At 36.2% G+C, this 27,072-nt stretch overlaps 2 long non-coding RNA genes across 3 annotated transcripts in view; one reads left to right on the top strand and one right to left on the bottom strand.

Moving 5' to 3' along the window:
• Positions 1-27,072, top strand: part of LOC149651490 (uncharacterized) — a 140,904-nt gene that overhangs the window by 95,709 nt on the left and 18,123 nt on the right. The window contains exon 1 of one of the 2 annotated variants that reach the window (XR_016371241.1): positions 11,899-12,238. The exons of the other annotated variant lie outside the window; for it this stretch is intronic. This is a non-coding gene — a long non-coding RNA (uncharacterized LOC149651490). Of the gene's footprint in view, positions 1-11,898; positions 12,239-27,072 lie in introns of those variants that run through there. 2 annotated transcript variants of the gene reach the window in all.
• The window catches only part of LOC149651494 (uncharacterized), a 52,481-nt gene continuing 26,019 nt past the window's right edge, over positions 611-27,072 (bottom strand). Inside the window, exons 2-3 of the long non-coding RNA XR_016371243.1 lie at positions 5,710-5,797; positions 611-5,412 (exon numbers count right to left, since the gene is read on the bottom strand). This is a non-coding gene — a long non-coding RNA (uncharacterized LOC149651494). The remainder of the gene's footprint in view (positions 5,413-5,709; positions 5,798-27,072) is intronic.

The following is a 27,072-nucleotide window of genomic DNA, read 5'->3' on the forward strand; positions in this document are numbered from 1 at the left end:
ATCAACTTATTTTTGCATTTTTTTTTCTTTTTTATTTACAACGTGGCAAACATAACGTGGGAAAAATCTAAATACTCGATTTGCGTATCGAGTAAGCTAAGTAGCATCTGTTAGTAATCCATAACAGTATTATAACTCTGAAAGAAAATGAACGTAATATCATAGACTCGCAATCGCAACAAGTGTTTGTAAGTTAAGATATTGTCGCGTGACTTTAGCTATCAACTTGTTATGACCAAACCATTTCAAATTTGCTCTATCAAATGCCTAAAGCTAAGCCTTGGTTATATACGTATATGGATTCCGGTGATATATTTTTTGCCAGTAAAACGCTAGATTTGATACAATATTTTTTTTATCGTAACGTGTTCGATCTAACCACTGCCACTGGTTGATTGTATGTTAACTTGGCCTAACTGCGTGGCAGTTAACTTTTATGGTTAGGTTATAGGCACGAATATTAAAAGAGGAAAATTCTTAAGTTTAGTATAGAAATACATTAACGGAAGTGTATAATATCGAGGTTACCTTTTTATGACCATTGTCCATTTTACAAAATGGTTGCCAAACCTTTATGTATGCTATGATAACTTTTCATGATTGTGTCGGATTTAAACCAAAATTTACACAGGTTTATTAAGGAAGATAATGAACATATACACAAAATTTCAATTAATTCGGATGAAAATTAGGGCAGTTAATGCTTGATAAAGAATATTGTCTGTTTGACTACTATTCTGTCCGCCATTTTCCAAGATGGCGTCGGATTTAAACCAAAATTTGCCAATCTTTACTATTGAATGCAATGCAACTATGAACAAAATTCCACTTGAATCGCTTGAAATTTATGGAAGTTAACTCGTTAAGAAACAAATGGACCATTTTTAGTTAAATTTTAATAAAATTAAGCCTTCTAAATTGAAACACTTCGATTAATACACTTTTAGTTTCAGTAACTCGACAATAGCGTATGAGTTATCGTGTTAAACGATTGAATTTAAGCTGGGTTGGGAGATAGTAGATATGAGCTTCGTATTTCTTCACAATATTATAGCGTGATCGGCCACCATGGGAAATACCGGCTGCAAAACTTTACTCCCATATATTGGACCTCCTCTAAAACGCTCTCTTACATTAGGCTTTACCTATAATGTATAACACTGCCATACAGAGAAAATAAAATAAAATTTAAAACTCGTGTTTATGCGAGTTTAAAAATGCATTTATTTGGAGACAGGTTTCCATATTATGGTCATATTTAGCACGCGTGGGATTTCACTTATGTTTTTAGAGGAATTTTACTCCTGGTAGGTTCATCTTAAAAGGGAAATTGAACTGAACTGGAAAAATTATATTCGAGTTTTGATAAAATATGAATTACAAGTAAAAGCAGGTTATAATCTTTAATTTGGAGGCATATATAAATACCCCGTCTATAAAACATAGTAAAACAGTACATATTAAATTGAAATTAAATTAAAATCAGTTGAAACGTACGGTAGGTTTGCCTGGTCAGTCAGAATTAGATAAAAACTAAAAATTAACTGTAATATGAGATGAGTTTAATAAATTGACCGATTATGGAGAATTACTAACATCGTGGGTAGGTCACAACATCGGAAATAGACATTCAAACCTATAGTGAAAATTCAAAATCAATATTTAAATTTATGCAAAAAGATAGGGCTATATATTATTCAATAAACAATATGAAAAATTATAAACAAAACCATCGTAGAAAACCATTATCTAGAGTTATACATATAGCGCTGGCTCATCTTCAAAGGGGGGTTGGAAAACTTATAAATTTTTTATTTCTCATAAAATTATACGCTTGAAAAAGGGGTTTAGATAATCAATTTTCAAGCGTATCGTTGGTCTTAAACCTATTTTGGAATAAATGGTCCATCCTTTTTCAAATTCAAAGACCCTCGGGTCTAGCCTACCTCCGGTTTTCAACCCTTAAAAATTTGCTTATAAGAATTTTTGGTTAGGCCCGTTTTAAATAAACAATCAAGGGGGTTTTACTTTTAAGTAAATATTTATCGATGTCGTTAACGTTTTTATACAAGCTGTTCTCGAGTTATCGTGGTTTTAAGAACCTTAAACAGGGTTTAAAGTACACTACCATATAACCAACCAACTTTATAAAGCGTTTTATAGTACGAGCAAACAATCTTTACAGCGCATTAATTGATTTTCTAAGGAAAAATAGCTTTGACCAAGGCTTAAAAAGGATTAAATTAAAAGAAATAATGTAAACAAAGACTTACTCAAAGGAACACGAAACAATAAAAATGCGCCGGAGAAACACTTAAATTGTGGAACTTTGAAAGGTAACCCCTCAATTTAAGTCTTCGATTTTTATATTAAATTTAATTTCCATAGTGCATTTAGACTATTTTGACCATTTGGGACGGCGTTTATGTATGTATATGAATAATTCAAAAGGCTTAGCTTCAATATGGAATATTTTTACTGTTGATTTTACATTTATATTTATATTTTTGCATGATTTAAAAACACGATTTCAGCGTTGAAAAGTTGAGTTATTCCACTAAGTAAACGTAGATGGTAATCTTTACTATTTTCTTAAAACCTAAAACTTTTAAGCGAGTTTGGTTAATTCAGTGTTTAAAAATATATGAAACCAGGGATAGATTTAATTTTAGAAGTAGGAATGGTGAACAAAGTAATCTGGGCGCGCGTCAAAGTCCCATCGTATGAATGAAGAGGCGGCCATCGTATGAATGAAGAGGCGGGTCATGGCGACAGAGGTAAAAGGAATTACGTATTTTTCGCCGTCCCCATCAGCAACGTCATCAAAACGTAGTTTAAGTCAGCCAATAAGATAATTTAAACTTTTCGTTATTACGTGTTGGAAGGAGGGGCTCTATACTGGGCTATGAGTCGGACTGAAGTAAATACTAACCGTTCTCCATTCCCACTTCTAAAATTAAATCTATCCCTGATAGAATAAATTAAAACTCGTAAAAATGAAGTAGGCGTATACATTTAGATGAAAATATTTAATCTAAAAATTAATATAATGTAATATACGTGTGCCGGTAGCTAAAGGAAAGGATAAGAGAGACTGTCCAATATTAATAAATAAAAAAATTTCATCTACGTTACGTTTTGCGCCATCGGCAAGGTGATTGAGCGATCCCATTCTAGGAATAATTCGAGAAATATATAACGTCGTTTGTATAGCTTAAGGTCTGAATAACTAATTGCAATAGAGTTGATCATACAGCGCACTAACCTCGCTCTTTAGACTCCGGGGCCACCTAATGCCATTCTAGACTTTACTTTAAACGAAAAACAGGTTATGGATAGCAGTGTTAGGGTATGACAGTGTCAAATTAAGCAAGGTTTGAACCCGTGTTTAGGCCTAAATTCTAGTATAAACAAACCTTGAAAACACTTTGTTTTACCAAGAAGGGATATCTAGTTTATAGAGAGAAGGTATAAGATGCCTAAGTATTCGCGCGCCATATAGTGCCAGTCCCCCTTTCAAAATACAAGGGGGGACGTAATGGGAGGCCCTGCTATTTCGTCTATCCTCAGTCGTCATTCGCGTCGCGCTGACGTGAGTTTTCAAGAACCAATGAGATGCTGGTTGTAATTTAGAGGCGGGGATTAACTCTGGACCTACGTTAAGTTGGAAATGTGGCGAATATATACCTTCTCCCTAATAAACTAGATATCACTTCTTGGTTTTACGCAACTCCAGTTGATAATTATATTGAAAACCTAGTAATAACAAGGGGAAACCAACACACACAGTTGGTTAGGTTAGGTTATTTCCTTCGTGTCAAAAACCAACGCCAGAGGGAGACCAAGCTCACACTATACACTACCCGACTCGCACTGCCTCTAACGGTGCATTTTGGCGCGAGAGAATTAACCCAAGATGGTGACTTCCCCTACCCCTGTGATGTTTGCTTCACTTCTGCAAGTAATGCAGCCACGCCCACGGAGTTTCGCATATCATTTTTTTTTAATATTTCCTCTCCAGGGTTATTCAACCTCCTTGGTTCCTAAGTTTTCCAATAGCTATAATGTCAGACTGTAGGGTCAAAAATAGACATGGTAGAGAGGGGGTTTGACTGTCTATATCCAAAAACCATTTTTATAATTTTTTTCATCTATCTTATCCAGTATGGGGGAAGGAGGGTTTTTTTAATTGGGGACCCCTTTTTAAACTTAATTACTCGTGCCTGTTTAGACTGACTAACGAGCCTGTAATAACATAGTCCTTAATTCAAAAGCCAGCTACTGGTCTAGAGTCTTGGGTAAACCGACTTCTTCATCAACCGAGTGTTTTTATCTCGATTTTTTTTTTCTTTCTAAACGAAACTATTATTTTTCCTTAATGTTTCTCCTAACGTAAATTCTAGAACATTAAACTGACACGCCTCTCTTCCTATAGTTATGTTAAAATAATATTCAAATATTAATTAAACAAAAATAAAAATGCAAAAATTTAGATTAGCAAAAAAGAAAATTAACAGAATAGCGTTAAGTACAACCGGTAAAGTGTCTTTTAAAATTTAATGATTTTATAACATTTGTTGAGATACATAAAGAGGTTTGTGGATTTTTAAAAGTCCAGCTAGGTTTATTAACTAAGTTTAAAAGGAAGTTGTGTATATTTATTTCCTCTTTCTTGTTATTTGATTTGTTATTTTTTGATTTTATTTATAATTGGCATCAACTGAAGTCCATAAGTTAACAAAATATAAACAACATTACTCCCATGTCGATCTTAAATACAATAAAACTAGAATTACTACATCACTTAATTAACTGCTAATATTAATATAAAAGTTCTGTCAGTCATTTTGAATTTTTTTTTTAATACATTTGACTGGCTTGGCCCAGTTTAAAAAATACCAGGACGCAATGGGCTAAACTTATAAAGGTTCTTAGAACGTTACAACATTTCAAGAAAGAAACCCACGTAGGTTTCGTCGAAAGGTTCATGTCAATAAGAAATTTAAGTTGGTTGAAGGAAAAAGAGACATTTCTATTTCCGAGTTCTTTTGTTTCAAACGCGGTGAAACTTTTGAAAAAGTTCTGTTATTTTTTATTTCTTCTTAACAAATGGTGATGAGGCCATGGAGGCAGCTAGCTAACAGCTATCAGCTCCCAAAAGCAGATGCGTTGGTTGTTAAGTAAATTTTTTGGTGGTCGGGTTTCCTATTCCGGTTTTTCTGTTGTTTTCCCCTGAGGGGTTTATTCGGATGGCACTGATGTTGGTTGGTTTCTGTTCATGTAGCTTCCACGGAATTTGGACCTAGAATGATAATGCCGCACGCGAACAACTCATCTTGGATGACGTCATGTCATGTCGTGGTCCGTGCAGCGTGCTGTAGTGTGGACGTGCCACCCTTATTTTATTTCAATCTGTCAAGTATAAAAAACATAAACCGAATTTCAATTTAAATTAAATTAAGTGTGATGATGAACTCATCCTGATGGGGTTTTGATATATGATATTTTTTAGGAGAGTAAAAATAGGCTTAGCTCTGGGGATTAGATTCAGATTTTAACGGATGTGATACGTTTATCTTAGAAGATGTTAGGTCTATACTGGTTTTAGGTTTTTAGTAACAATACGATAGTTAAGCCTTGCTTCATGCATCGGGAATAACATGCGTTCAAACTGGTCAGATTGTGATTAAGTTAACCAAATATTTTTACCTTAAAAGGTCCACTTTCTTGCTAATCTAACATCAGTACCTGTTGCCTTTTGGTGTAATTCTTGAGCTCAATTTCAAACAAACATCGCCTAATTTCAAAATAAACACCAAAGTTTAGCTAAATAGTTAAGAGGAATTAAGCGGACCTTAAGCGATTTTTTTCTTATTTCCTCCAAGACATTGCCACACCGGAGCGGCTTCTCTTTTATGATACGTAATATATATATTTTTTTTTTAATTTTTTATTTTCTCGGCCAGTTAGTGACTTTCTCTGGCTAGATTTCTTTCTGTGATTCTGTTTCTTAAGTCGCCAGCCAAGCGTATCTGAATAAGCGTACGTGTCTATACACACCAGCGCGTTAATGGAATAGCTTTTACACGCCATATACCTAGCTAGCCTTCCTCGGGACTAGCTTTAGGTAACTAACGTAACTTTCGATTTTATGCTGCTGTTTCTTTTTATCACAGCCAGCCACATTTGCATTGTAGTTTTTTGTATATACATGTATAAAATCTCGTAAAACAGTGGTCTCTTAGGGCTGGCTAACTGGTTTTAATTGTTTACAAAGAGCCGGTAAATTACGTTGATATTTTTTACAAAGGGCAAAGAACTAATTACATATTGTCTTGGATAATTAGTAATTACTCCAACGACTCGAGAACCTCTCAAAATCACTCTAACAAGTCTAGGACTTCTCAAAACACCACCAACGTGTCCAGGGCCTCTGAAAATCATACCCAACAATTTTATTATCGCTAGAAAATCATCCCCAAAAATTTTATACCTTCTCAAAATCACCCAAATTTTTTTATTACCTTCTCAAAATCACCCCAAAAAATTAATTACCTTCTCAATATCACCCCCAAAAAATTTATTACCGCTCAAAATCACCACCAAAAAATTTATTACCTCTCAAAATCACCCCAAAAAATTTATTACCTCTCAAAAATCACCCCAAAAATTTATTACCTCTCAAAATCACCCCAACAATTCTACACGTTCTCAAAAATCACCCCAGCAATTCTTCACCTTCTCAAAAATCACCCGGACGACGTGAAATCTCCTGACAGTAACTCCAACAACTCTATAAGTCCGCTTACAATTATCCTGGGACCAAACCACTGCGTGACCTTGCCTAGTTACCCAACGATTTAGTCACCGCGTCTTCAAAGACCCCTTCTTATGAGAAATCTTAACAAAGCTGGCTATACGTTAAAAATCAACTTTTATGGTAAACAATCCGTGTTATCAAGATTCTTAGAGGCGATTAAATAAAGAATGGAGAGATAAAAAAAAACAATTGAAAACAATTCACGGTTTTCCAAGTAAGAGTTAAGTTTTCTCGCATGTCTCTTCGTATCAAGGTAATGTTACGCTTACTAACTTCAGCGTATTCCCCCTCCCCATAGTTTCCCCTGAATCTCCACCTATCCGATTTTTGAAAAACATAACCTGTACACTTTATACTGTATAAAACAGTCCTCGAAATATATCAGTATATATATATATTTTCTTTCTACGGCACCGATGCGTGTTCTGCAGGGAGTTTGTATTTCTACATGGATGGAAGATTTTCTGTACCTTTGAACAGTCAAATTTCCTTGGTATTAAGAGTTTTTTTGAAATCGCCCGCAGCTGCTCGCCCTTATAACGCTCTCAACATACGGGAGGGTGTCATGCAATGTCAGTTGGCAACTGGTAGCCATATATATGGTAGGAAGACGTACGTACCCCCGCCATGACCGTGGTGGTAGTATCGTTGCAAAGTAACCTTGAGTACCGGTATACGTTTGACGTGTTTGAACTCCTCTACGAGATGACGCGAATTTCATTTAGATAGGTTAAGTAAGGTGATTTATACTGAAAGTCAACCCAAATTGAATCTGTTCCACGTTATTTTTCTAAATAAGATATTAACCTAATAATGCTCTCCATAAGTATAGGTCTTCTGAATGGCCGATAGTATCAATATTGTCCATGATCGTTTTAAAGGTCTCTCCTCCAATCTGGAACAGAATGGAGGAATGACCTACTGTGGTTTGTTTTACTTGGTCGAATCGGGTTACTGGAGACAGAGATCATAGTAGGCTATCATGGTTTCTGTGCACAACGCCTTTCTACGTATGGGCAAAGCAAATATACTTTCGACTCATTCTTATAGTGCATTTTGCTTACGGAACATCACCAAGGCTTATATATAGGTATAAGGTTAAACAAAAGCTAACCTCGGGTGTCAGTTTTGGGTTGGGGAGTGTGTGTTTGCACTGAAGGAGAAATCCGGCGACTATAGCTCCCTCCGGTCTCTCTATCTAACGTTTGTTTGATAAGATTAAATAATGATATGGAATATAAAAAATATATAGGGTATTGTTACCAAAACACCCATTTCTCCCCTAACACTAAATCTATTGACTTGTGTGTCCATCAACTGACCATAAGGGAAGGGAAAACTGCAACTGGAATTCTCTCTCTCTCTGTCTTTTGTAGTAGTTCCGTACACTGTTTTAGGATCGGCGCTACGGTGAGCTATGGTCGACTTTTACGAATTTTGTGGTTCAATAGCGTTGGATTTGTTGAGGGTTTTTTAGACGTGACCTTGCGTGGTGACTATTTGTGACGCGGTTTAAGAGTTTGGATCAGTAGGGCACTAGTGCGTGGTCCATGACGCGTAGTACCATCAGCTATATGAGCGTTCGTGCAAATTTAGGATTAATGGTTTTACCAAGTTTCTTCTTCTGCAAGATAAAATGTTTCCTAACTAAAAAATTATGTCACCATTGGATTATTTTACAACCTTTGAGTAACAAACAAGAAATAGTATCGTAACATTCTAAATCTCGAACGTTATCAAAAACGTTGCTAGAATTTTGACCACCAATATTCTTTTCATAGATATTTTTCTCGTGGCTTAATACGTGTTTGTTTGTTGTGATTTAAAACCATTCGTGGGATCATTACCTTCAAATGACTTGGTCATGTAGCCCGTATTTACGATCAACAAAAGCCCCACCCCATTTCGCAATTCCTTTTTGTTTTTTAAGTCGTTTATAACAACAATAATAATTATAATTAATCTTTTTTTTGCAGTTTTACATTGATTTCGGATCGTGCATGATCTTCCTTTGTTTTCTATAATGGGTTTTCGAAAAAAAGAATACGCGATATACACCGTCCAATAAACATTAGGAATAACAAAAATATCCTTAGAATTATAAATATGTGCTCCGTTTAGGCGATTTTAATATTGTACAATAGAAAGTTTTTAAATAATTAAATTATTGTAGCTGAAACATCGTATAGTTTAATGCCCATAATATACTTAATTATACTTCATTTTCAATTAAACCAAGCCACATTTTCACTTTTATAATATTTATACTATTTAAAGTTACTAATTGTGTTCGCGAGCTAATTAATAGTCAACAAATTAGGTACCGGGTCTTTGTTAATTATAAAATCTTTACCTTACTTAGAAGAAAACTTTATAATAAGTACTGTACTTCCAAATAGTATTTAATTTATTCAGGCCAAGTATTTAAATTCGAAAATGGTTACAAAATACGGTCACGTATAACTTAGTAAAGTTTTAATTTAAAATAAATAAAAGTTTTCTTACGTGCACCGACTATAAACGTTAGAATTAAAATTAGCGTTTTTAAACATAAAAATTATTAATCAACATAGAATTGCGCAAAACATATTCGATACTCTTTTAGCGTCTTGTCTCAATAGGAAAATCCGTCTTTTTAAATGGGAAGTTTCGTGGTAAAGCAAGTCTCTCGAAGACTACAGAGTGCGTGTCAGGGAAGCCACGGTATGTTTTTTCCTGGTAATGACGTTTATCGTGAGCGGAAAACCGTCTTCCGAAGTTTTGGGCCCGAGTGACGTTTTGTTCACCTCCTCCTTTCTGATGTTTTAGATGGAGATAGGCTTGTCTATGATCCCGTTACCAAAAAACACCGCTTCTTATATCCTCGATCGTTTCAATCAACAGTTTTTAAGGGAGAAATTTAGATAGCCCCCTTAAGGAATTCACGAAGTTTTTGATTTTTGATTTATTTTCAAAGGAAACTCATTAACCTCGAATTTCATTAAGGTCGTGCATGTGTAGCTTAGTGTTATACCATGTGATATATATTTTTTTAAAAATTAAACTAGCAAAATCACTGTGCAGCTTTGATATTTCGTTACCAATATGGGAAAATTAGTTTATTTCAAAGCTAATACTAAGAAATAGGATAAGAAGACTTAAGGACCTTTCAGAAGATACACGTTTGTCAACTTGAGTTGAGTAAACTAGTTGGGTCGTGAGATTAACAGAAGTTGGACAAGTTCAAGTGCACCATGTCATAAATTGATCACCGACCAATTGCTGACTGAGCCTTTTGACGCATCTATAGTTGATTCAAAAGTTTTATCGTCTGATTTTCCAAGATGGACGGTGTTCTAAGTGAACATCGCTTTCTATTCAAAACTAGTTTCAGCACGTGTTCAAGTTCAACATCGTAGGTTAAATGGTTCAAACACGTGTAGAGATCAGTCAGTGAGTGACTAAATTCCACTAATAGATTGGGCTATCTAATTAAAACCTTATTTCTGTTAAAAATCAATTCTGATCCATCTGAAACCTTTTCTTTTTTCTTATTAAATAACAGAAAATGATGAATCAGTTGACAGCATGCATTTACGTAGCTATGTTTACGATATGTGACCGTTTGCTTATCTATAATTCAGAAAGGCGAAGCTAGCTATTCCTTTTTCAATCTGTGCAGGGTAACTTTCAGATTTCTGCCAAAGTTGGCTGGTAAGACCCGACGGCGTCTGCTATAGATTCTTCTCTTCATGCTTGTGTGAATAATTTAAATCATTGTGGAAGAATTTCAGTCACGACTTGACCACACCCAAAAGAAAGGAGAGTATAAGCTCTCTCTGAGAGAGAGAGAGAGAGAGAGAGAGAGAGAGAGAGAGAGAGAATCAGAATTGGGAGAGAAAACTAACGCGTGCCGTTCACTAATGCTCACGAACAAATTTAATTGCGCCTTTTTTTTTTTTTGTTCTTTTCCCGCCATATTTTTTGTACTCCCCCACCCCTTTTCAATGGGTTTCGTATTTATGGTCGACGAACTGACCTAGTGATTTCCCCTGCTCGCGATGCATTACTGCATGAAGTGTGAGAATTTTAATCTCCGATACAAATTAAATTAGGCTTTAGAATATGGTTTTAATTTTTAATTGATATGTTTTTGTTCCGAGTTACACGCTTTATTGAACACAAGAACTTGTCACAATTTGTTGCATTTCAAGTTTAAAGAAAACCCGGGGATATGTAATGGGTGATATACTATTAAGTAAGTCATGGAAATTTGAATTTTGGCACGAAAAGATCAGCGAAAGTACTGGGATTTTTTTTGACTGAATCGAAGACACGAGGAAAGCGTGTTTAGTTTATTTATTTATTTATTAGTAGCCCCAACTGTTTAATTTTAATTCGTTCTTATATTTTCACAGTTACAATTAATGAAAATGTAACATAATGAACGAATTTATTCGAAATTAACAATTATTGAAAACAAAAATAAATTAATTTATTCAAAATTAAGAAATATTGAAAACCGAAATAAATAAATTTATTCTAAATTAACAAATTTAACTATAAAATCAATGAAGTTGTTCGTAGCAACTAAATTATTATACAATATAACAGTCTTAACTAAACGCTTGATCAGTCTCATTTCGATTTCTATCAATTTGTGGTTGCGATTAAATTAAATCAATTCATATAAATCGACATAAAAAAGAAAAGGAAGAAATAATTAAAAGTTCCCCAAAATGTTTTCGTCCTTGAGTATTCCCTGGCGCTCCTTATATATCATTTTCTCGCTCCATTACATTTCCATTTTTCTATCCAAGAATTAAACGAATCTTTCCAAGAATAAATAATATATTGATTGTCAAACTAAGAAACTTAACGTTAGACAAGAAAACGTTTCAATATTCAAGTGAAATATAATTAATTCAGGGTCGTTTGATGATTAGGGGAGACTGAATAAAAAAAAAGGCATTGGCATAATACGCCACTTTCGTCAACCCATTAATTTGGCTCTTCGTTTTCTCTCTGCCTCTTTAGCTTCAAATGCCTTTTTCTCTCATGGCGGTCATAATAATCTAGCATTATGTTAAAAACAGGCTTAATTGCGATGACGGGCGAGCTCTGAGTGGCTGTTGGTCCCCGCCACCCGAATCGGAAAAAGGTACTTGCCAATTTTCCCAGTTTCCAGATTGCTCGGCCCGAACCGCAACCGCTTTTCAGTAGCTCGTAGAACTAACTGTGCACTCAACGAACAAAAACGGACGTTCCAACGTTTTTAAATGGACCTTAAATATAACGCGACCTAGCTAGCTATAGTCGCGGCGAGACATTACTGGCACGGAGATATCATGAACAAAATAGGACTTGGTGCATGGTATATTTTTTGACCTATTTAGCCATGCACAACCATTAATTGAACCCTGGTGGTCAATTTTACCGGTAAGATAACCAGTTTGTTTGTTTGTTTTTGATTTAGTTTCATTAGATTTTGACCCTGTGGTGGTTGAAAGTTGTGGTACTTTGTCAATTGTCAATCGGTATTACCAGAAAATGATCATACAAGTGACACAGTGCGTGGAAAATTAAGGGTTGTCCGTGACACTTGGTATCACATTATGTCAACACGTTATAATACAGTGTCGTAACCAAGTCTTAACTTTGGTCACGTGACTGAATCTGAACCTCTTTAATGTGGTGAAGAATCGTCTGCTAGTTTGTTTGGGACGACTGTACGGATAAAGTTGCGATGCGCGTGTCATTCCATAGCTGACGTTATTTTTAGAAACCTGATTTCTCCTGAACCACGAAAACTTTCAAATCTTTGAGTTAGGCCTAGCTTAGAAATAAATTAACATAGCGTGGGTAGAGAAAGAGCGAAGTCTATACGAGCACAGAAATCCATCTAAATACAAATTAACCAAATCCCGATACGCTTCTCAGATTCGTTGCATGCAACGGGCCTTTTTTATATTTTTATTTTGAATGACTTGAGTCAAGTATTTCTCTCTTCTCTTTCTCCTTAAGGGTGCTATCGTTGAAGAAAAAAATAAATCTTAACTTGCTAATAAAAATGTTGGTGAAAAATTTGAACTTGTTGCCGCCACGGCCAACATCCGGGATATTGGTCACGAAGCTGATTAGTAGAACTTATTGAAGTCTGTCATAACTGCCAAGATCGCTTAAACTAAGCCTTAACAAGCGCCGAGATATCTCTAACAGAATTTTTTAATAGTTTTCATTTGAGGACTCGGCCGACCGACCGCGTTTTGTAAAGAAATCTCGTGCCTTCATTCTCTAGCAGTAGCATGGACCAATTTGACATAACGTTCACGCGCGTGTCATTAATTTAATCGAAACAACGCTACCGAAGGCGGGAACGATAGGGTGTCAAGGTTTAAATCAAACTAGTCCATATCCGATTTCATATATTGATGTCCATATCACCCTGCAAGTTTGACTTATTATAACTTCCTTTTTAAAAGCGAAGTGAGAGGGACAACACTGATTTATATTACGTATACACTAGAGTTAATTCGTATATAGTTTTTTTTTCTTCTTTATAACTGATGTTGCGGTGAAGTTGGTTGGCCTCTCGCTTGATTAAGGCAATGACTGACAAGTAACATCAGAAAATGAAACCACTCGCGATGATTGTCTTCAATTACTAAGTAGTTTTTAAGCCTCTGTAAGAGACTTTGCAAAATATAAACCTTTTACGAGTTCGAATAACTTAGCCGCATGATGTTCGCGTTAAGTAGGATAATTATTTTGAATATTTTTGTTTTTAATTTTTTTTTTTACCCAAAAAGCTTCGGAAATTTTCCCGGAATATAATAAGACTATCATTAATTCATGAGTTGCCCTTTTGTTCACCATTTTTCTGCCTTCTCTATCGCTGATGAGCACAAAAGAACACTGGTACGGAGAAACACAAAAGGGAAGGTTGCGATGGGCACTATCGTGCATGCGCGCTATGCCTCTAACCATACAATCAGCATAGGTTTTTGGCGCGAAAAAGAGGCGCGTGCTATGTACGTTGTAGGGTCTAGTAAATCATAACTGTGTCTCACGAAATTTTCGCATTATTCAGCTTATCAATTATGTTTTTGCTCTCCAGCATCGGTAAAGTGTTTCTGGATGGCGAAGGAGCTCAAGAGAGGGAGACCATCTCTCAAATCGGTGCAGGGCTAAACATATTTCTCACAATAGGAATATAGGGGGTGAGGAGCGCTTCGAACCATTTTGTCGGAGCTATATGTTTATTCAATAAAGGAGCGAACGACGTTGCGGGCGTTCTAGGTGACCATTTAGGGTGGTTACGGGGCTCCCTGGGCCCCGCGTGGCCCGCGTGATTAAGGAAACAATTGAGAGAATCCGGGGGAACCACCCACTCTAGTTAGCGCCGCCGACCAAAAACGCGATTCACTCGGGAATGGTAAACAATAGAGGCTCACGGTTACTCGCGACACTACATGCCCAGCTATACTTTGCTTTATTAACTAGAATTCGTATTTAACTGATGGGATGTTACGATGCAACTCTGCTTGCACTGAGAATGACTCAGGGCTAGTTAATCTTTAATGCCATAAGATCATGACTCCATTTGATTATTGTTGCTTATAACCTTTAGGGACTTACAAAGGCGTGTTTTCCCTTGCATTTTGATTAGGTTAAAGCTTAAACCGCAAAGAAACTATAGTGAGAAAGCGACACTAACAGCACTGGACACTTGCCTCAATTTCTGCTAAATTTATTTATATTTGGTACTAACGCAGACCGAGTTAAACTTAGTGAATAGCCTAGTGTCCAATCGTATTTGGCTTGATCGACCCTACGCTATTTAACACTAGAAAAATTTTCAAATACAAATGTAACAGAATAGAGGATCCCTATACTGTCCTGGAATGAACCAGTTAGTGATTGTACCAATATTAAATATGACAAGTTCTCAACCCAAACATTTTCATTAATTTTAAAGAAATACATTCTAATGTACACATATAGATTTTTTTATTTAAAAAAAACCCGACATTAATAATAATATAAGTAAACAAGTTTAGCTTCAAAATCAAAAATATTAATCCCAATATTTTTTAAGCCCTTTTTTGTGTTGGCAAGCGAGCAAAAGCTTTTTATCATCTCCGAAATATACTTAATTCCTTTTTAGAAAGTGTATATAGTATATAGAAAGATGAAAATCAAGGCACAATGACACTAATAAATTATTTTAAGGAAGTTCTTTCTTTAAAATGATTCCCTCTTTCTTCTTACTGTATTGCACTGGAAGACCGCATCGCCTCTTTCAATAGAGATTCATCCCCTACACTCACACATTTTCTCTATTCATTTTTATATGCCCCCTCATTCATAACCATATTTTTTTGGTGGCTGGTATAACCAGGAGTAAATTAAACCCGAAGTTGTTAGAAGCCAAGAGTGGTTCCATCCAACAAGTGCAATTTTCTAATGTCAGCAACGTTTTTAGCAATTGTTTTTATTTTAAAATCAAAAATTATCGTTTATTTTTATTATTATGTAAAACAATTACTTCGAGGTGATGCGAAGAAATATGTCTATATTTATGGCATGGGATGATGACCTTTGACATCAATTGGAATTTTTGATATCGATTTAAAATATCTTTAATTGAATCAAAAATTGAAGTGAAATTATTTTTAAAAAATTAGTTAAGATTTTCTGGCTTGACTGTTAAGAAGGTCAAAGGTTATTTTGAAACAAATATATTTATTAATAAACAACCCCGAAATATTGTGAACTCTCTCTGTACCAAAACTTAAAATATCTAATCAAACCCTCGCAGAAGCAAAGGTAATTTTACGTTGATTTATTTCTGAGTATAACGTTTAAATGAAAGCTTTTACTTTCTGCCGCTGGCGGCGCTCTGTAGGATATACCCCAGTCTATATAGAAAAAAAAATAAGCAGACCCCTCTGTATAAAAATTGGCGCCATTCGGGCGAGTATATCTTTGGCCCGGGGATACTTTGCGGTCATTTTCACGGAGAGAGAGAGAGAGATTCAAAAGTTTTATCTTCTCCCTGAGTCCCAGACTCGGCGGAAGCTGGCTTACCCCACCTGCACGCGTTTCTTTTTCTCCAACTTATTTCCAAGTCTCGGTCGAACCAAGTTCTAGTGTTTTTATACCATGGTGAAAATTTTAATCTCCCCCCTCTCCCAAATTCGTATAAGAAGATGATAAATTCAACCATAGAGCCTAAACCCCCTACTACTACCGTTTCGTATTGTTCTCACTGATGCTTTTAGTTACCATCCGAGATTTTTAATTCCGTCTGTAATCAACTTAAGATTAATCAAGACTACTTTGGTTGGTCAATCTCCAAGATACGTGTAAATAGTTAGTGGACTAATAACTCCGGAGTATCATGACCGCATCAGTAAACGAATAAGGTCAAAGATTCATGGAAATAAAATATTTTTCATTAGTTTCTTTTCTTCGTGAGATTCCATTCCATTTATTTCTAATCTAATTAAACCTTAAACTGTAGGTCATAACTATTGATTAAAAATTCATACGTTAAATGTAAAGTATCCACGAAAAAATAGATATTTCATACGGTAATCGCTCCAAGTTTCATGATTGAACTTCGGCAGAATTTCAAATATTTTCGCATAACTTGAATTATTTATTTTTCATAAAATCCCATGAATTCTGATCCCATCTGAAACTAATCATAATTCCCAATTAAAACTTATAAATTAAATTCAAAGTAACCATGGGCAAAACTTGACATTTCACGCGGTAATACCTCCTAATACTGAAATTCCTGAAATTGAAATAACGTATAAACAGAATCAATCAGAAAAATAAATCAGTCTATAAAACTTTTATTACATAATCCCTTTATCAATAGCATCACGAATGACAATACACAAAAAAATCACGTGACTTTAGTATATAACAACTGAACTGTCAAAGGTACACTCTATGTATATGGCTTAAACTAAACGTAATAAATCACTCCAAATTAGACTGTTCTTCAATTTGACGTACAAGTCTATATAAACAAGTATTTTTTTCCATAGACCTTTTCATAAAATCAACCCAAAAATACAATAGCTCAGTCTTTTTGTGTACAGCTTTTCCAAATACAGTTTTTTTTATTATTAATCCAAAGAAAGGTATTTTTTTTTCTTTTTTTGACCGATGGCTAACAGCCTGAGAGAAAATAAGTGGGGTGGGACAATTCCATCCCAATCTTTTCCATTGAAACCAATATTAGAGGTTAGGAGTATTTGGAAAGTGTTATACCCCTTAATAAGGATGCGAAAACCAACATAGAATAGGAAGATGATTTTTGACGGCTAGAAAAGTGTGCTAGACAATAGCGTAACAAAAAGCCCGCGCGAATTTTATATTAGGCGGGAATAAAAAAATTTATATAATAAAGCTTTATCTATATATGTATGCCTTGTAAAGTATTTGGGCATTTTTTGTTGGCGGCGGTTGGTCGCCCGAGATGTATACCTATGCCTATATAACATTCATTTCTTTAAATCATCTTCTTTGAAAATCCTTACGTGGATTTTTCAAATAAAATCTTTTTTGCCGTTTTATATTCATTCATTCTGTCCTATTTATTGGTATTCAGTTCCGGTACGGACGGTTTTGTTTAGTTTAGAAATGTGAAAGAAATTCTCGTGAAATTAGATTAGTAAAGGTTGGTAGCTCTAAACTATTCAGGAATAGTCAAATTATCACTGACTGACTGACAACATAAGTTCATAAGATACGCTCCATATAAGTTTGTCACTGGTTACAAACTGGAGCTTGTCATGAAGTGAATGAGGTATGTCATAGATTCGAGGTAAAGCGATGCCTGGTGCTGAGGCGCTGTCAAAGGCTTAGTACAGACTAAATAGGACCTAGATGGAAGTCCTGCAAAATTAACCACCGAGTGTAGTCATGCAATTCCCGCTTGTCGTTCTCGAACTATAGCTCGATCTGTAAGTCTCTCAGTAGCATTACAAAGTATAGGAAGTGCCATACTTATGGAAGGAACATATCTTATAAACTTAAGTTGACAACAAGAACACATAGAAGCTCTGAGAACGTAGCCATAGATTCCCTCGTCACAGCCAATTGCGCCAACAAAAAAAAATGGTATGAGCTCATGGAAACATGATATGCGCGCGGTATACGCTTTAAGTTCTCGGGTCGTGTATGGGTTCTCGCTGACAACCCCTTTTCTCAAGTCACCTTGATGTCGATCCCCTCTCGCGCCAATTTAAGTACTTAGCGCGACCGGGAAATGGAGAAGCCTGGGGGATTGGTGCGTGGAAAAAGTCACCCATACATAGACAGACCCGGAGAGAGATATCTCTTCTCTGGAAACTTGGTTCGAAGCGTTTACCTGCTGCATGGATATGTCTAGAGAGTAGAGAGAGAAGCTCTAGTCGGCCGACGCCGTCTCGAGCAAATTACCGTTGATTATCGTTCATTACAAATAGCTTTTGATAAAAACGACAGTAAAAATATATAATACGTCTCTCTCTCTCTCTTTCTCTCTCTCCCGCTTTTTCAGAACTCATTACGTTCTCTCCTTCAGCCAATCGTTCCCCTACTTTGTGGTAATGACGTTATAGGCCTAATGTTGCATTTATGTATGTATTATATCTATGTTGAAAAAGGGAACGAAAGACCCACTCTCATAGTTTGCCTTTCTTCGGACAGCACCACGCGTTTCATAAAAGACGGCGGCGTTTAAATTCACGTTGATTTTTATTAGTATTTACCTGCAATATTGATACGTATTGAGCAATTTTGCCTCACGTACCCTCTTCTGGGGTACTGATTGATCAGTGCACGCGCGGCGCCATCGTATGATGACGTAATGGAGGAAGTGTCGTAAAGGTAAAGGTCACGGCCATATTGTTTAGAGATGATTAGGCTTAGCTTGTTAAATCTAAACCCGACCTCTGAGAAGGAATATAACCTTGACTGTATAATTTACTTTTTGATAAAACTAACCCTGATTTACTAAGTTTATGGGTGTCCAAAAAAGCCATAACAATGTTTTAAAATGGCACCTTCGCAATGGTGCCCAAATTTTTAGCAACCGTATATAAGCAACGGGTTTCTTATGGATGTAGTAAAGTTTTTTTTTAAAGGGGAGGTCTGTCCGACTGTCTGCCGCCACTAGATTTTTTTTCACCCCGGTTTTTTTTTGTTTCTCCCGTAAAAATTTGGCCCTAGCTTACAGGTATAGGTAGGTACCATAGAATCTTCACATCTTTGCCGACAAACGTAATAATTACGGTTCCTAGCGCGGAGAGAAGGGCCTTTCTCGCCTTAACAGAAAACTTAAGTCGGGAGCGCGTTTCTCCGGCTGAAGCCGTCCGTCCGTCGCTCGGATCTCATGATCACCGAAGATTTTCCCGGGGAAAACGGCCGAGTATAACAGACGGCGGACGCGCCAACCAAAACTACTAGGGAAGAGACGGGTATCGAAAAAGTACGCCCAAAAACCAACCGCGCTCTCGCCAAAAGAACGGATATTCCTTGATGTGCATATAGCTTTGCCCTTAAGGTAAAGAAGTCTTTCGTATAGATCAGAGAAACGCTGTTGTTATAATGGGGGTCGATTTACCCAGCCCTGAACTTTGACCCTATTGTACTGTATGTTAGATTTGGAGTCTCTCAGCTAGGCGTCAATATGGTTAGCATTTTTATATTTTTCTTGTAAAATTATCAGGTACCGAAATTTAATGATTTGTTTTGGTAACCACGCGTATTCAAGCGTGCAAAAATAGGCTTAGCAACTTTAAATCCCGTAAATCCGCGCAGCGTATCTGATGTTTTCCTCTTAAAGTGTAACTGTAATTCCCTAAAGACGCGACTATAGGCACGCTCTTGTCGTTGGGGGCTTCGTATCCCCTTCATTGACCCCGGGTTATCGATCCAGGCGACCTTTTTTTTAACACACATAAGAAGAAGACGTACTCTAGTAAAATCCATCATAGCGAGATTTTGAGCATGCGTAGAAGATACTTAGGCCTAATTTCCCTTCACCCTTCCTTGTCTTAAGATCAAGCTCGGTACGTCTCGAGACTTAAAGCGCGAGCTGGGAAGGATTCTTGCATCTAGAGCTATAGGAGTATAGATAAAGACCCGCCTAACAGCGTAGGAGCTTTCCCGCATCATCTTTTTGCTTTTTTCATCCCCAAAAGGAAAAAGGGGAAAACTGGGGGGGGAGGGGGGTTTAAAATGGGGGTCACCATCCCCCCTATGGGGGCAGTCTTTTGATGAGGCGTTTGGGGCTACATTGCTTGATTAATGTCTCTTTATTCTAAGGATACCGAGTTAGGAGTGAAGAAGAAAAAGAGGAATTTTCTTTCTCACAAAAAGAGATCGAATTTCTCTCACTCTCACTGAGTGTTAAAGAGATGATCAAAAACGTACAGGGTGGTCCTGGGAATAATTCTACCTGAGCATGCGCTGTTATTATGATTTTTTACTGATTCAGTTCAGTTCAATTCAGAGCCAAACCCGTCATATATCTATATCTATATAAATCAAAGTCCTGACTGACTGACTGATAATCAACGCCCAGCCCAAACCACTTGTCCTAGAAGGCTGAAAATTTGCAGGAACGTTACTCATAAGTAGTAGGCGCGTACCAAGAAAGATTTTTCCAATCCGCCGCCATCTTAATAAATGGCGCCCAGAAATGTATAAAATCTTCTCTATGCAACAAAGTCCACGCGTTTCAACCGATTTCGCAAATATTTAGTACACTGGTTTCCTTTAACCTATAGACGGGCTGAATGGTCTTTCGGGTTGGATTTGTTGCCATCTTTTTAAATGGCGGCCAGAAATTTAAAGACCCCTTCTTTATGGAATAATGTCCGCGTGAAAAGTAATAAAAAATGCCCCGACGGGCTGACTAGCAACGCCGAGTGCTTTCGCTCCTAGGGTGCTACAAAAATATTAGGCCTAGTGTGTATATATGTATACATATCAATCCATTAGCTAAATCATATTAATCCATTAAAATATGACAGAATCAATGTGTACCTAAAAGCCTGTCTGTGTATAATATATTAAAAAAAGAAAAAAATACTGAATTGACAAATCTAAGTAAGCTGCAGTACTCGAAACGATATTCTTTCTTTTATATACAATGACCGACGGGTGGTTTTCGGGCACCCAATCCAAAAATGATTCAATTCAGTGTTTACTTTTCTCCTTGAGAGTAAATGTTGATTTAAGGAACGCTGCTTCTGCCGCGTGTGCTGTTGGGTTGGTTGGCTAGGATGAATCGTTAAAAGTCTAAAAACCTTCCTACACTCGCTCCACGAGCGATATAAGTCGTCAAATGTATCGCCTATATCTAGTACCATACCTGAATGAATTTATTCAAACATCCCCCGAGTATTACTTACACATCGTGGACAAATACAGCTTGATAAGTCAGCGATGCTTCGAAAGCGTTTTTAAGTTTATCATGGGGTCAGGCTGTGTTCACAGTTCGAATCTTTTTACATACCTGGAAAACAGGGAAAACCTGGATATCTCAGGGAAATAGTCGACAAAAATCAGGGAAAACTCATGGAAATTTAGAATTTTTAGTAAAATTTAGGGAAATTTGTGAGGTTCGAGTAAGTTTACTCCATTGTTATTACTCCATATAGGGAAAAAGCCTGGAAAACTTAGGGAAATCGGTTTTTTTCCAAAAGTTGTATGAAACCTGTTTCACCTGATAAAATAAATAGTTGACAAAAAATCAGGAAAAACTCAGGGAAATTTAGAATTTTTAGTAAAATTTAGGGAAATTTGTGAGATTCGAGTAAGTTTACTCCATTGTTATTACTCCATATAGGGAAAAAGCCTGGAAAACTCAGGGAACTCGGTTTATTCCACAAGTTGTTTGAACCCTATTTTACCTGATGGAATTACAGTTTAAAATATTTGAAATTCACCTGTTGTAGTTTATTATTCGAGGACTTTTGTATATAGTGGCGGCTCGAAATGACCCCCAAACCAAAGTTAGGTTGACATTAATGGCTCACGTCTTCGTGACGAATATTACTGAGATAATTTGAATTAATTCATACTGGACTAAGGGATCAGATTTGCTCTCGAATTCGCAGCACGCCCGTAACCGATACGCTTTATTTTTTCCGTTGATATATAAAAATACAAATACACCTTTTTGTGTTTGCATTTTGAGTTTGAATCCCCAGATTTTTTGGATTATTCAGCTAGCCTTTGTTTGTTCAAGCCCCTCGAGAAAAGAAATAATATTAATGGATTTATTTGATGGCGAATATTTTCAATACGCCGAAATATACCTATATATATATACAGTTCATCCCATTTTTTACCCAAATATTAAATAAAGGCGGTTGAATCTTTTTCTTTTAACGTACAATATGCAAATTTCGATATAGTAGGCCCTAGATAGAAAAAGTTGGTTTTAATTTCTGTTTTTATCATTTCGTTTGGAAAGCTAAAAGAAAGATAAGCTCAGTTCTTTACATAACGAAGTTTAGTTTAGTTAAAGAGCATGTAAAAGAGTGAATATTCAAATTGAAATCTTATACACATATTATTAAACTAATTAATTAATGCGAGCGATTAACTGAACATACAGGCGCCTACGCTTTAGACCTTTAAGTCAAGCAGACAAACAGTGAAAATCAATCAGGTGTTATCAAGAAGTGATTTCTAGTTTATTAGGGAGAAGGTATGAGATGCCTTTGTATTCGCGCGCCATAGCCCCAGTCCCCCTTTCAAAGTACAAGGGTGGACGTAAAAGGAGGCCGGGCTATTTCGCCTCTCCTCAGTCGGAAAATTCGTAATTTTCGTCATTCGCGTCGCGCTGACGTGAGTTTTCAAGAACCAATGAGATGCTGGTTGTAATTTAGAGGCGGGGATTAACTCCGGACCTACGTTTGGACTCGAGATAAAGCTGGAAATGTGGCGAATTTATACCTTCTCCCTAATAAACTAGATATCGCTTCTTGATAGAACTTAATACCCCAATAGCTTTATCAGCTTCACACCTAGGCCTAACGCCCAGGCTTATGTTAAAAAGCATGTAACTCGTTACAGAAAACTCTTAACTTGACCCTTTCATTTAAACATCGTAAGACTGTATAGTCTTTACGAAATTTCCAAAAAGTTAATGACAAAATTTAATACTTTTATGGCATGGAAAATGTTAAAAAAAAACATTTTTTTATTTCCTGGTTTAAGTTAATTTTGGTAAAATTTAGTTTTATCTGATCTAAAACATGGAATTCAGGGAGGTTCAGTAACCGGGTATGGCACCGTGCATGCACATACCGCGCATCTATCATCAAAAAAGGTTCCCGTAATCAAGAGTAATTTAAAATAATTTGTTTCTTATATTTATATATGGGAAGAGAATTGAAATTGTATTTTTCCGCGGTATTTTTTTTTTTTTTTTTTTGGGGTAATTTTCTCATAGGCCTATACCTAAAACAGTTTTTGGTATAAAAATTACATAAAAATATATAAAATTTATACTGAGAGACAAATAATAAATGTATGGTCACATTCGGTGACTGTACTTAATAGGATATTTACGTGAGAGACGTTTTGACTTAAAAATACATTATAACCGTTTAATAACACTTAAATATTTTGGAAACAATATATATATATTGTAAAATAATTGTTCTTGTAACTTTTAAAGCTGGTGTACAAATGATAAACGTTTATCACGGAATATCTGGATATATTTTGCTCTCTCTCACTGTAGGACATATTTTCCTTCGCAACACACAGTCGTATTTGTAAAAACTAGGAATGTATATAGATAATCGGAATAATTGTTGCCCTTAATCTCCCACGTCAATTCACCACGACGGATTATTCTGAATGACGTCATTCTATCTGCGATTTCATTGGTTGGTAGCCACGCGACGTCACAAGGTGTAACGCGTAGTGAGATAGATTATTGGCGAGGTGAAATTCGTTAGTCTATAGTTCTTCACACAAAATACGCACCTAAATACCTTGAGAAAACGGCTATTCTTTTAGCTGTATGCATTCCTGGTAATGGCACACAGAATGGGTTTTAATTTATGCATGAATATCGTATAATTAACTAACCCAGGGTTCATACCAACATTAAAAACAGCTGGGCACATATGTGAGACAGTTGAAGGAAATCGTAATTCCATAAACCATGCAGAGATCGAACTGAAAAACATCTTAATCTTAATCCTACCTCAAACTTATTCCTACGCCTACACAATCTAAGCTTTGTCTATGAAGGGATTTCCACACTAAGCCTGTGGCTTGTTCACAGGTGGATCCCTTTACATTGCATATTATATTCATGAATGTAAAGACACGGCTTAAATTCATGGATAACTAACCCAGGGTTCATACCAACATTAAAAACAGCTGGGCACATGTGTCAGGGAAATCATTCAGTTTAGAGAGAGTTGAAGGAAATCATGATTCTATAAACTATCGAGCTGAGAAACATCTTAATCTTAATCCTACCTCAAATTTATTCCTAGACGCCTACACAATATTCATGAATGTAAAAGACACGGCTTAAATTCATGGATTTTAAAAATTCTTCATGCGAGTTTTGCAGAGTTTGGTGCGGTTCGATATAGGATACGAACTTAGCAGATATAATGGGCCAATTTTTGAGGATCGTGATCTGTTTGTCAATCCTGATTTGACATTACCCTAGCTGCTCGCTACTGTATACACTAACCCTAGCTGGACTATCTGCTCTTCCAGCCCATGACGCGTGAAACGAGGCTTTTCATGATTCGCTTGACTCCTAAACTCTACAGTATATATCGAGTCTCGTGCCGTCCTGGTACGTCCTAAACTCCAGGGAGTTTAAATGGCGCGAGCTGGGATGACGTTTTTACAATTTTAAATGGCGGGAAGAAAAAAACAGTTTCCCGCTCGCACCCCTGACATCGAATTTCAATTTAGAGAATTAAATTTAATATACCTAAAAACCAACCTAATAAATTAACTGGCGTTGTTATAGCTAATTATAATTGAGTAATGGTTTAAACGTGATTATATACAGAGGATCGCGTGTTTTTCTGACTGACCAACCATTTTTTGGCGAAAGAAATCCCAAAGGAAATGTATAATAGACATATTTTGACATTGTTTGGATTATATTTCACCAGAAGTCTAGGACTCGATGTCCTTAACTTTCCCATCATCTGTATTGAGAGTCGATCTAAAAATATTCACCTACTTTTATAGAAAATTATAATTTTTTTTTTAAATCAACTAAAATTGTTGTAATTAACAAGTTTGGTTTTCGTATTTAAACAGGGTTCAACTTTTGAAAAACCGATTTCCCTAAGTTTTCCAGGTTTTTCCCTTATATTTCCCTAAGATTTCCATGTTTTCCCTAAGATTTCCAGGTTTTCCCATATATTTCCCTGAATTTTCCAGGTTTTTCGCATATATAGAGTAATAACAATGGAAGTGGTTTTTTTTCATAGTTGAAGTAACACCTTCAGAACATACTTACTCAAACCTCACAAATTTCCCTTAAACTATTTATTATTAAAATTAAACTAATTATTTCCTCGAGTTTTCCATGCAGGTTCGTATGAACCCTTGTATACATCTTACTTCTAAGTTATATACTTTTAGTTTGATTTAATAATATAGTGGTCACTTTGATATACGTTGACCACTATATTATTGACCATTCAGTTTGAGTGACAACTTCTTTAGTGGGTAATTATTTTTTCTGACATGCCCGATATAAAAATCTTACGCCGGTATTTCTGATCTTTCTGTTTCCTCTATATATATATATGGGAAATAAGTATAATTTTTTTTTTTTCGTATTTCAGTCGCAATAAACCTTATATAAACTTTTAGACCTAATATTGTTTTAATGTATTTTTAATTTTTTGAACACCCTGTTCCTAAAATAATGCCAAAGCAATTTCGAATTCCTCGAGCGGAAAGATGGTATAGTATATAGGTATATAATATTTAGGTAGTTTTGTGAAATTTATTTCACATGCTAAGAACGCATTAAAAACAAAATTTAAAGGTCTATATACCGATTTTTACTTCCCTGTCCATACATATTCTCAAGAAGAATTATTTCCACAAAAGTAAGGGTATTATGAAATGTTTTATGATAAAATGTAAAATTCATTTCGGTGAATCATTTTGTGTAGTCTTTCAGTCCACCTTTAGATTAAAAGGGTAGTTGCATGCCTGATGTATTTAATTTTCATCAAACATTTTTGGGTCTAGAGAGAGCTTTCAGATGGGATAGTAGTACGTCACACACTCCCAAGTCTTACCGCTGTTCTGGTAGCCATATTGGGTGGTCTCAGCTTCATCCCTGCTTTAAACCCACCAATATGGCAGCGTCAATTATGCTCTCTATTCTCGAACTACGACGTCATACCGTGCACTTCAATCCTAAGCCTTGGTCAAAACAAAACCCATCTACATGCACGTCGCCCCAATCAAATTGGGCTATTTTTAACCCAGTATACGGTTTGACCCTTGTCACCATCCCCGCGAAACTACCCCTGAAAACCGAACGAACATCCGGTAAGATTCATTCAAGTATCACGTGTTTTTTAAATACTTTTTATGATCAATTCCTTAAATTAAAAACAAAACAAAACAAAGGTGCTTCTATCCCTTTAAGTTTAGGTAAATCCAAAGACACCCTTGAGTGGCTTTTGTTTCCTTCACCTTATCTGACAATTTGGATGACACAAGATTGTACCCTCCCCCCTCTTTTTTAAATCCCCCCCACCATTTGACAACGAAACCCGCTTCTGTCTTCTTGGGTTCCAAGAAATTATTCTACTAGACGCGCACGTTAAGCTTGTTTCCTTTTTTCTTTCTTTTTTTCATTTTTAATTCCTATTGTTTCAAACCACCCAAGCGGGAATAGAGAAGAACGCTCTAGCCTCAATTAATGGGGATAGCCCTGGTAGTGGCCATCAGAGACAACTGACTTGGACTAGCCGTCGTTTCCTGTTAAAGCGTGTGGTGGTATCGTGCGCACCCATGGCATGCGTTGTACAGTCGAAGATTGTAGTAGAAATAATACTAAACTTTGGTTTAGTAAGTTGGGCTAATGTAGGGTTTTTTAGCCATATCGTATGATTGGACAGGAAGAAGTAGTAGTATTAGTTGTTAGAAGAGAAGGGAACACCATGGGGGTTTTTTGCCTGGCGAATAGAAGCACCGCTAGAGGCAGCGCGAGTTGGCTAACCTCCCCGGTGTCT

This window comes from Phalangium opilio, unplaced genomic scaffold (genome assembly GCF_054372755.1).
Source record: "Phalangium opilio isolate 3A_F unplaced genomic scaffold, DU_Popi_V2 ptg000082l_1, whole genome shotgun sequence".
Taxonomy (NCBI): domain Eukaryota; kingdom Metazoa; phylum Arthropoda; class Arachnida; order Opiliones; family Phalangiidae; genus Phalangium; species Phalangium opilio.